Genomic DNA, 12,018 nt, shown 5'->3' with positions numbered 1-12,018 from the left:
CTCCTCTTCACCTTTACGGCTCTACCACCCCCATTCTTCCAAGATCACGGCGCACTAGAGTTTTTTTTGTTTTCATTTTCTTTTCTTACAAAACCCATAAAAACAATTAATTGGAAATCTGAATTGATGCCCTAATTGAAAGTTTCCAGAAGGATAAAAGGTACTCTTGCTTCTTCTTTTTTTTTTGCCCTAATTTTTTTTCCCTAATTTATGTTTCTATTGTGAATTGAACTCTTGATGGTTGATGGGTTTCTGTAATTCATAGTAATTATGATGTTGTCAATTTTTAATTTGATTAAACGATATTTAATTCTTAGAATTTTTGTTTGATCTTTTAGGTATATTCATATAGATTTAAGTGTTGATCTAAATGGATGTGAAGGTGTGATTGTGCGTGTTCAATATTCATTGAAGATGTTGCTAATTTGTTGCAAATATGCCTCCACTAAAGAGAAAACAACAATCAGGATCTCAAAACAGGAAGAAGTATAAGAAGAGAAAAGAGTTAAAACAATCCCTTGTTGGATCTCTTGATAGATATGTGACTAGAGCTACTGAACCAATATTGGCAGAAGATGTAAATGTGAGTGAAGTGAATATGAATGTGAATGATGATATTGCAGGCATTGAGGAGAATGTGAATGTGAATGATGATGATGATATTGCAGGCATTGATGACATTGCAAACAATGTAAATGTTGATATAAATGGAAACTTAAATGTTGTTAGAGACGATTGATGATCTTTATTAGTTGAATTTGTGCACAAAAAAAAATAGGGGGCAATAAAAACGAAGTTCACTTCGAGTTCTAGGTTTTCAATTTACCGGTTTTTCTGATCAACCGGTATAAATTTAACATTCAATCTTTCTTCTTATCCATTAAAAATCATTTTCCTATTCAAATCAATTTAACATCAAATCAGTTTAATTTAATATCGAATTCTAGGTTTTCAATTTACCGGATTTAAGATTTTCTTGATTTCAGATCTACTTTTCTTCAATATTTTTACATCAATTTCTCTTCAAGATCGTTAATGGCAACAACCAGAAGTATGTCTCAACACAATAAATTTAATAAAGTTTCATTCAGAATCCATGGGGAACAACTTTTCATTCTTATGAAAAAAAAAATGCGGGCATTGGATTAAAAGCTTTATTTCTTATGACTGCGTTGTTACCATACACCATCTCAACTACAAAGTGGGATTTCAGTAACTTCTTATTGATAGTTATAATCCTAGGAAGCTAGATAGATAGATAGATAGATAGATAGATTGATAGATAGATAGATAGATAGATAGATAGATAAGCTAAAAGCCGATTCCATGGTCATAAATCAATCAGAACATAGGCAGTAGAGACATTCCAAATCTTTCTTTTGCTTCCTTGTCGAAGGGATCATCTCCCAAGTACATATGGACATATGCCCTGCATAGCATCTCACTCTCTACCTTGCTTACTACCTCATCCTTCACTGCAGCGTAAAATCCACATCCAACAAACAAAGGTTAGTCAGGAATATGATATCGGCAGAAAACATGTAAATTTTAAATACGATAGCCGTTGTTAAGTACCCTTTGTTTCAAGAATGAACTCTGGAAGCCTAGTGATTTCAATTACTGAACCAGCTGATAGCTTGATGTCATCTGATGCTGCACCCATGACCCTAGAAAAGAGAGGGACATCAAAAATTAATTATTTGCCGCTACCAGTTTAAGAAGATTTAGTAAAAAGTGAGCCTTATGTGTATTTACTTGTTTGCGAGCTCCTCGTTCTTTCTACCACCGTTGAGTTTCTTAATGGATCCTCCAGACCTTCATCGAAATTCTTTTTCACCATGTTCATAGTGAGGCTACCAAAGACTATGACTAGTCTCACCATCATCCCCACATCACTGTCTATTACTAGCTGGTATTGTAGGACTTAAATATCGCACACGTTAATAACTATGCGAAGTAAACAATACAACCTAAGTGAAGGGCATCACACACAGCAAAGTCACGAGTAAAGTGTGAAGAATCATGCAAAGAAGTATGCTATGCGAAGATGAGCGATTTTATATGAGCGAATATGTCGCATAGTGATCCCGAAAATAATGGGATTCTTAGCTGTCATCCACTATGTAAAATTCTATATAAAGGAGAGAGTCATTGTTTCTGAGAGGATTCTAGGACAAGTCTTGGAAAAGAAATAGGAAGAGAGAGAAAGTGAGTTTAGGTTTCAAGTAGAATTGTTGTAATACTTGAATCTGTTTTGTAAACATTCCTAATCTTTAGTTAATAAAACAAGAGTTCATAATGATCACCTAGAGATTGAATCAGTTATAGTGGAGTGTAGTTGTAAAATTTCTTACAACTACATTTTTGGCGCTAGAAATAAACTCTGGATGCTAATTCCAGATAGTATATCATAGATTTTAAGGAAAAAAGTGAGATCTAAAAATTTAGAAATGGTAAGGACCGAGTCTGTCGTTGAACAAGGAATGACAACTAGAAGAACTCATAGACTTGCTGAACGAAGACGAGTTACAAATCTTGAGAAACAAGAGGAAAGAATGGGAGAACATCAGAGAACAGAAATTCCAATTGGATCTCAGCGAGAACAAGGACAAAAGAATGATATAGATTATGATAGAGTAAGTGTCCATACTGCCATGACGAATTCTACAGACGAAGGACAGAGAATTAGGAACGAAGAACCAATTACAGCGAGTGAAGGAAATATGACGATTGCAGAGCTTAGGCAAAAATTAATAATTGAAAGAAAGAGAGAAGAAGAGGAGCGTGCGAATTTAATCTGTCAAAATGATGATATACGAGAAGAGAATCTTAGATTACAAGAACAAAGGTCAAGGAGTGCTACACGCTCAAGGTCAAGATCCAGTAGGAAAGTTCTTCCCGACAGAGCCAATCTAATCGAAGAAATGATAGGCGAAGGAAACATATGGAAGTCATTGAAGAAAACTCGCAAGAAGATGAAAATTTGGAAGATCAAAGGGAAAGGAGACGTGTAATTGACTCAGCACGCGAACTCCTTCGTCGTGCAAATACTAATTGTGAAAGGGAAGAAGAGGATCCAAGGCAAGGACAAATGATATTACATGGTAGAGAAATGTTGAGAGACGAATATGAGCACGAACAAGAGATAGAAAAAGAAGAAAGGAAGAATTAGAAGAAACAGAATTACAAACCGGATTGCGTCATTTTGATATTCGAGTAAGGGGACGCGAGCGTCATCGCATAGATGATATAGATAAAGGTAGAGTTACACCACAAGAAAGATAAATATCAAGACATCGATATGATCGCACATGCAATGAAGAAAGACATCATAGAGTAGCGAAGAAGAGAGAAAACTGAACAACAGGAGATACAAGAGGCAATACGCCAAAACAATCATGAGAATAGATTGAGAAAAGCAAGATTAAAAAGACCCATGCGAGAGGATTTGGATCAATCATTAAGCGAAGAAATTCTTAAGGAGATGGCAGAATTAAGAGAAATGATGACTACAAAGAGAAATGATGGAAGAAGACAATTAGAGGAAGCAGTGGAGGAAGCTGGAAAAACTCCATTTACAAAAGAAATTTAAAGAGCACCGATACCATCTAAGTGCATTTTACCGGCATTTACAAGTATATTTGATGGAAGAGCATGTGCGATACAACATGTGAAAGCTTATTCTAGATGTTTATTGCAGTGGGAAAATTATGATGTTGTAATGTGCAAATATTTTGCTGCAAGTCTAGCAGGAGAAGCTTTGAAATGGTTTAAAGGCCTACCTGTAGAATCCATTGGTTCATTTCATCATCTAAAAAATGTCTTTTTGGGGAAATACATAAGTAATAATCTATCAAGACCAGGGATTGAGACTGCATTCGGACTTGCAGAAGAACAAATGAGAGTTTGCGTCATCTAACGACTCGTTGGAGAACAATGTGTAGTGAAATGGGAAGACGGGTGGATGAGCGACATCTTATTATCGCATTCATTAATGCTCTCTTTGCAACAGATTTATTATATACCCAAATCTTCAGAATAAAGGATACAATAACAATGTCGGAGCTGCGCGAATTTCAAGAAGAATACATAGCACTTGAGGAAAAGAAACTAGATATAGAATCTTACCCAGTTGAAGTATCTGATTTGAAAAGTGGAAATACAAGTCTACTTCCGAGGTTGACAAATGCTGTTGCGAGTACATCGCAGGGAACTCAAGAAAGGAATAATGCAGAGATGGAACAAAAGTTAGTGGCTATGGACAGTGCAGATCAAGTAGAGTTTAATAAAGAGTACATAGACAAGCAACTTCAAAATTATGGAGGTGCTGATACAGTTCAACCAGGAAGCTCTGCAGGATAGCAAACACATTAAAACAAGAAAGCTGGAAGAATAGTGTGGGAACAAATAAATTTGCCAAAGTTGAACACTACAGTGGATAAAGTATGAGAAGCCGCTCTCTTAATGGATGATATTTCAGAACCACATAATGTAGGCGAAGAGACGCCACCAGGAAGAAGAAGTAAAGAATTTTGTGTCTATCATAGATTCCATGGTCAGACAACAAGCAACTGTAGAAATGTGAGTAAGAATATATTGCGAATGATTGAGCAAGGAAAGTTGGACCATTTCTTACTAAAACAGCCAAGGAATTTACCACCACCACCACCACCACCTCCACCTCAAGGAAATACATATGCAAAGGAGAAGGAAAGGAATACATTTGTTATTGAAGTGGGTGCGAAAGCAAAGAATTTATATTGTAACTCGATCATACACTCGTCCAAAAGCATAGAAGATTTTCATGATAATGTTTTAAGTCGAGTGTATGCGAGAGATAATGAAGGAAGGGAAATTTTCAACCTCGCAAAAATATCATCTTTGAAGGACTGGCAAAGGCAGAAAATCTCGTTCAACGCAGATGAAATACCAGAAGGAAGAGCATCACATGAGTGCCCACTGGTGGTGAGATTGGGAATTAATCCAAAACCATTGGAAGAAGATGAAGAAGAAAATGAGAAGAATACTTGGGCGATAAATACAATACTTATAGATACGGGAAGTTCTGTAGATATTCTGTTTTACCATACATATAAAACAATGGGAGGGAGAGATGATGAGTTAATCCTGTCAACATACAAAATCTATGGCTTTAATGGTTCTGCGAACAAACCAAAGGGGGAAGTGACCATGCAAATTCTTCTACAAAATTTACCAACAAATATCACATTATGTGTAGTAGATATTGAGTCGCCCTATAATGTGGCTGCATGGAATATTAGTTGTTGCATCAATATTTCATTAATGCATCAAGTTTCCTCTACCTAAGGGTGTTGGAATTATAAGAGGAGATACAGTTGAAAGTAAAAGTTGCCAAGAAATTGATGTTGATAGATGCGAAGCAAGGGAATTCAAGCGAGGAAACTTCATAAAAAATGCAGTAAATAGTCAAAGAGCAGAGAGATTAATGGTTGATGCAGTATACGAGGTGGGAGAAACAAGTACGCAAGGTGATGGAATTTATTAGATGAGAATGGTTAAAATAAAGAATCATTATGAGGACAGGAAATAAACATCGGTGCAGAGTTCATGGTGGAAGAAAGATAGTAGAAGAAATCAATGACGGCAGCAACAGAAATGGATAATAAAAGATGAAGATGAATATCAACAAGAGAGAGAAGATAAATGAAGAGGCAAAATATCAAAAACAATGAAGGGTACAATGACCTTCGCACAAAACCAACTCAATAATGCGAATGAATATTTTGGAAAATGTATGCGAACTAAAGAAGATTCAAAAGGTGTAGAAAGTAAATGAGAAGAATGAATAGCATACCTGATTTTCTTCGAACCAGATGATTCGATAGCAGCATTTATGTACTACAATTGTACAAATTAAAAGATTGGATTGATAAATTTTAATTTCACATGGTAAATCCATAATAAGAAAACAAAAAGAGAAATCTTTATAATAAGACCTTTATAAAAGGCTACAGAAAATGATATTTATTATCAGATTGGCTAGGAATCCAAATGTGGCATGTACCTTAGTTCGCTAATATGCAAGAGGAAATATAGTAAGACCTATCGCACATCATAGTTGGAGAAACCTAGAAGGCATGACTCAAGGGAAGGCTACACCGACCCCGGAACTTGAGTTGTGGAGATTTGGGGTGAGAATAAAACGATAATGCCCATCCGGGAAAGATACCTTAAATTTCCAGTCTAAGATAGTAATCTTAGATTGAGAGCCTAACGTGAGAAAGGCTCTCCTAAGGAGTGCAGAAACTCGATCAGGACGCTGAGGTACAAGGTTGAGTCAAGAATTCCCGGGACGTCTGGAGCGTACCTTGCCACTCGTGACAAGTCCTGACTATGATGCACTCGGTCCGAAGATACCCCACTTAGGGTGCGATCTTGCTTCCGTAAACCCTATAGGTAGTGTATGCGAGATTGCGAAATCAACTGGTTGTTGAAAAACCGGATGGGAAGAGCCATAATCTTAACACGATAGAGGTAATCTTCCTTGAAGGGGCAGCCAGAGGGAAGATAAGGACGGCACCCTCCATTAGGGAGATGAATTGTGTCAAAAATCGTAAATATCACAAGATTTTTAACTCATACGAGTATTAAGACTTGTGGTATTTACGCGAATTAACCTGAAGAGGAAATAATACAAGAAAATGATAAGACGAGATCAATGGGTCAATATACTACGATGTAAAGACTGCCTGCGATTTCGTCGCACATAAACAGAGGCAACATAAGACCTTTACATAGGAAGGCAAAAATAAGACCTCATATATAATACAAAAGAATAAAAAATTATTCATAATGTTTAAAATATGCTAGCACCAAGAGAAGTTGATGATAAAGTATACCAATCATATCTGGTTTATCAAAATTTGCCAAATAACAAGAGGTCGGAATGGGATGCAACGGAAGTGTTATTTTCCCTATTTTGATAAGTCTCACATGCATATGAAGAAGTCATAAATATGAAGCGAAGGAAAGAAGAATCATATTAAAAAGATGAAAACTGAATTTACAAGAATTTACAAGTATATTACAACAAGAAGAAGCAATCAACTTTCATCTTCTTCATTTCGCTCAGACTCAGAATCACTAATTTATTCTTCAGAATCTTCTCCATCAGTAACTTGGATATCAGGAATGGGTACATTTTCAGGAATCGCTGGAAAGTTGTATTTCGACAAAGGAATACCATTCTCTAGACAAACTCTTTTAACAACATCCTCACGAGAACGATTAGCATCGTTATTGTTGTTCTGGACTAAGTTAAACCAATTTTGCTTCAATTGCTGATACTTTGAGTTACGAGTAGATGGTTCTTCTTCCTTAGCAGCCAAGCGAGTTTCTAGCTCTGAAAATCTCTTTTGATATTCCTTCTCTTTTTCTGCGAAGCATCAACAAAAGAGTTAAGATAACTAACAATTATTCTTAAAAAGTATGAATGAAGATCAAAGAACAACAAATGAGCTTCATAATTGGAAATAATGTCTGTGACCCGTGTAGAATGCTTAGTGTGAAGACTAACATTTACACCTAGATTAGTTCTAGCATCGTTCAGAACTCTAGCAGCCCAGTTAAACTCAGCTTCACTTTCTATAAGGAGTTGATATCGAATTAAATTTCTTTCCTCAATAAGAATATCTCTCTGACGACAAGCTGAATCACGTTCTATATTAACCTCAATAATGGATTCTTGAAATTTTTCTAGTGCTTTCGCACCCCTAAGGGCGACTTCATCTTTCTCAATGATAAGTTTGTTCTTCTTCGCCTCCAATACTTGAATTGCTTCTACTTCCTCATAAAAACGTCGTTTAAAATTATGGGCAGCGGATAATGTATTTTTATGGCGTTCTCTAAGGGTAATATATTTTAATCTTAATTCTTCCAAGCTAAGATTTTCAAATCCTCGAGTAGGATAATTATTTAAAGAGGAATTGAGGTGTTCTAAAAAAGTTTCAGCATCAGGAAGGTTAGCCGCTTCATCTGAAAGGTTATACAGGTCTTCGAAGACAATTAAGTAAGAAGTGTGAACGATCGCATTAAAAAAAATGAGTGAGAAAATATATGTTGCATACCAATGAGTTCATTGTTTCTTTCTCGAGCTTGGAGAACCAATTGAGAATTAGTTAAATTCTCATTTTTAAGCTTTGTATTCTCGCCTGTAAGATTCGCGTTCACATCCGAAAGAATAGATTTCTCATGTTTCAGTTTGGAATTCTTATCTTGCAATTGCGAAGTTTTCTTTCATTGTCTAAAGAAATCGCATAAGATATGCGGGCACTCTGTGGAAATAAAAGCATCATAAGCAAAAGAAGAAATAATAAGGAAAAGATAAAAGGAAAATGTTGCAGAATATTACCAAGCTATTCATTGCAAATTAAAAATCTGAGTTTATCGCAGAGGAAGCTCCACGAAGAGATCGATCCCCCCCCCCCCACCCCCCCCCCCCCCCCCCCCCCCCCCCGCAATCAGAAGCAGTACAGATCCTTGAGACCATCTTGAAGGCGCGATCTGTTTCATCATCCCCAAGAGTAGCAAGAGCATCTCCAGAAAAAAGATCAGACAACTTCTTTCGATACGAGTCAATCGATACCTCTTCCTCATAAACAAAAGTATCTCTATCTGAAGATTCTGAACTTGAAGAAGAATCATACCTCGCACGATTTCTAGAGACATTATCATTTAACGAGGTTTTCTTGGATTCAGATTTTGACGCGCGTTTCTTAGGAGTGCTCTTGCTTTTGCCTAAGTTTTGTCGTTCAAAGGATTCACCTATGCGAATAATCAAGATAAGAAACAAAGGAAACAATATTGTTAAAAATAGAAAGTGTGTTTCTTACTTCCTTATTCTGCGAAGATGATACTTTGCGCGAAGTAATGACCTTTTTGGCATCCTGCGAAAGAGAAGAAATAAGATATAAGAAGGAAAGTTACGAGAATTTACAAATTGAAATAAGAGGATCACATACCGCTACTTTCTTTTCCTCATTTTCGAATAATTTAAATTCCCAAGGTTGGTAAAGAGAAAAATCTTCGGGCAGCGGATTGTCAGAACCATCCGCAACTTTACCAGATACAAAGGACCCTTCCAAGATGGAAGGGCAATTAAGCCAACTAGAATCATTGGATCTGCGAGCATAACGATTAGAGTTTGAATTCCAATCAACGTCTCGCTTTATTATTTCATCTTAAGCGATACCATCTAATCTCCTTATGCGAACAACCCACTTAGTCACGTTACTTTTCATAATAGCGATGTAATAATTCTTAAAGAAATTATCAAGAGTATACTCAGTAGGATCTATAATTTTATCACGATGATCCTCTTTTCGCACTTCATCAGGATAAGAATTTCCAAGACCAGCTGCGCGACGAGCATACTCTAATGGTGTCCTGATATCATCACCACTCAACTGAAATATTCCTCGTGCGAATCTTTCATCAGCAAGAATTCTATAGATAAGAGGAATCTCAGGATTATATATGATTTTTCGGTTATTTTATTGCTCAGATTTGATTAGATCAAGATTAAGTTTGGATGCGAAATTACATGAAGGAGGAAGAGAGAGTTCATAACCCCTCTGATTGAAGTCAGTTTTCACTCTGTTAAATTCGATCTCCATCTTTTTACCAGCAGGAGCCATTAAAGAATGAGAATGAAGAATATAAATTTGCAGAGAAGGTGAAGAAGAATGTAGGAAATAAAAGGAGTAAGATAGAAGAAAATATATAGGAAAGAGGGACCCGTTTTTCAAGATTTATTCTCATTAATGCGAAGAAATAAACGGATAAAAACATACGGTTAAAAAGGACGTGCCGAAAGATGAGTGGTTAAACGACACGCGTACATAAGGAGAGCTTGAAATATGGAAAATTGTCGGCAAAGTAAAATGAAAAAAGACAAGCATGTGCAATTTGCAAGAGGAGAATTTCTAATGTCGCTCACTCTGAAGAATAAGCAACATGAGAAGAGGCAAATATAGGAGTTAAATATCGCACACGTTAATAACTATGCGAAGTAAACAATACAACCTAAGCGAAGGGCATCGCATACATCAAAGTTGAGATGACGCACCAGATGATGTCAGCAAAGTCACGAGCAAAGTGTGAAGAATCATGCGAAAAAGTATGTTATGCGAAGATGAGCGATTGTATATGAGCGAATATGTCGCATAGTGATCCCGAAAATAATGAGAGAGCCATTGTTTCTGAGAGGATTCTAGGACAAGTCTTGGAAAAGAAATAGGAAGAAAGAAAAAGTGAGTTTAAGTTTCAAGTAGAATTGTTGTAATACTTGAATCTGTTTTGTAAACATTCCTAATCTTTAATTAATAAAACAAGAGTTCATAATGATCACCTAGAGATTGAATCAGTTATAGTGGAGTGTAGTTGTAAGATTTCTTACAACTACGGGTACATCTCCTTTGATGGTATTGATGGAGCCTTTGTTCCTATCTTCGACCTAAGAAGCTCCTTAAGTTTTTCATTGTCTGCATACATCCCTGTGTAGCAAACACTAGAAGGTTTAGAAAGAATAAATTCTCTGATGCACTTCGTATAAGACGAAAAAAATCTGCTTTGGAACTTTAGTTGTAATTTAAGTTGTGAATGTTTATATCCACAAGAAATACGACATAGAAATCTAACTTCGATGCATGTATATATATGCAGATAGATTGTGTAGCATACCAAAGCCATAGATTTTGATACCAAGGCTTCCTCATACCAACTGCATTCAACTGTTTCCCATCATCAAGTCTAACAGGGAAGGAAACACCCGTCTTCGGTTCAGTTTGGACAGGTACGTTCTCTTCTTTCTTCATCATTTCTTCCTTGACCACAACATCACCACTGCTCTTAGCTTCGGACGCTTCAGCAGTTGTATTCTGATCTTTGGAAACCTCGTTGTCTTCTTCCAGAACAGCATCACTTTTTGGTGCATTCCCTGTCGCAGTATCTTTCACCACTAGCTGGTCACCATTGGTATTAGTACTCTTTTTTTGCTCCATCATTGCTGCCTCCTCTGTTGGAAGTATGTTCTCTGGTGTAGCCTTAGTTGCCAACCCTTTTTTGGGGTCAATCTCGACCATTCCAGTCTTTTTGGTCACTTCCTCTAGAGTGGGCGCCATTCTGGGATGATGCAAAGAACTAGCTAATGAAAAGTTTGAGTTATGAGGATTTAGTTGCTGCGAACTTGGTGGTGTTAATTAGAGGGTGCATAATAAGGTATTTATATAGCGGAGAAAAGAATTGAGGTAAAGATTTATGGGCTCTTTCATGCCAGGTAGAGTTAGAGTCTTGAATGCTATCTATACATTGGTATTGTTAACTCATTTATTGCGATGAATTATCTCCACTGGCAGTACTTTGTATAGTTGTTGTTTCTAAGATATATATCATTTTCGATATGTTATCGTGTTATCCAGTATCCCCAGTGGTTCTGTTCTGTTTAGTTAGTAGACATGGAATTCACACATTTCGAGTATCGTTTCATCTTGTGAGGTCTGTGAATGAATGAATCAGTGTGTTTATTGTGCTGACACACCCTGATCATGTCGGAGCCAGGATTTTAATAATCTTTCGGTTGCATCAAAATACAGGATTTTCTTTGAATGAGCTCTGAATGGCGCATTTTTTTGTGATGCCTCATCTTCTTAATTAACGTCGCAATTTTTTTATTCTTTTAATAAACTAGTCAAATAAAATCAAGGTGACCAAATATGTGGTACAAAAAATCCAGCCATATTATTTTTAATAAATGAAAACCATTTAATTAAAAAGTGACACAAAAATTTCAGGTTAAATAATAACGTGCAAATTTAGTTTTTATTACTTTAAAAAAAGCCAAACATACCCTTTTCACCATCACCACAACCACCACTACCATCTTATTGTTCTGTGAGGGCGTAATGGTAGTGGTGGTTGTGGTGATGGTGGGTGTGGCAGCGATGGGGGTGGTGCAGTTGACGGTGGTGGTAGGTTTCA

General features: G+C 36.5%; 1 pseudogene; it reads right to left on the bottom strand.

Annotated features, from left to right (window-relative positions):
* Window positions 1-1,341: 1,341 nt before the first annotated feature.
* On the bottom strand, window positions 1,342-11,162 carry LOC113328548 (annotated as a pseudogene).
* Window positions 11,163-12,018: the final 856 nt, after the last annotated feature.

This window comes from Papaver somniferum, unplaced genomic scaffold (assembly GCF_003573695.1).
Source record: "Papaver somniferum cultivar HN1 unplaced genomic scaffold, ASM357369v1 unplaced-scaffold_11, whole genome shotgun sequence".
Taxonomy (NCBI): Eukaryota; Viridiplantae; Streptophyta; class Magnoliopsida; order Ranunculales; family Papaveraceae; genus Papaver; species Papaver somniferum.
The sequence above is the reverse complement of the archived record's forward strand: the minus strand, read 5'-3'. Positions and strand labels throughout refer to the sequence as shown.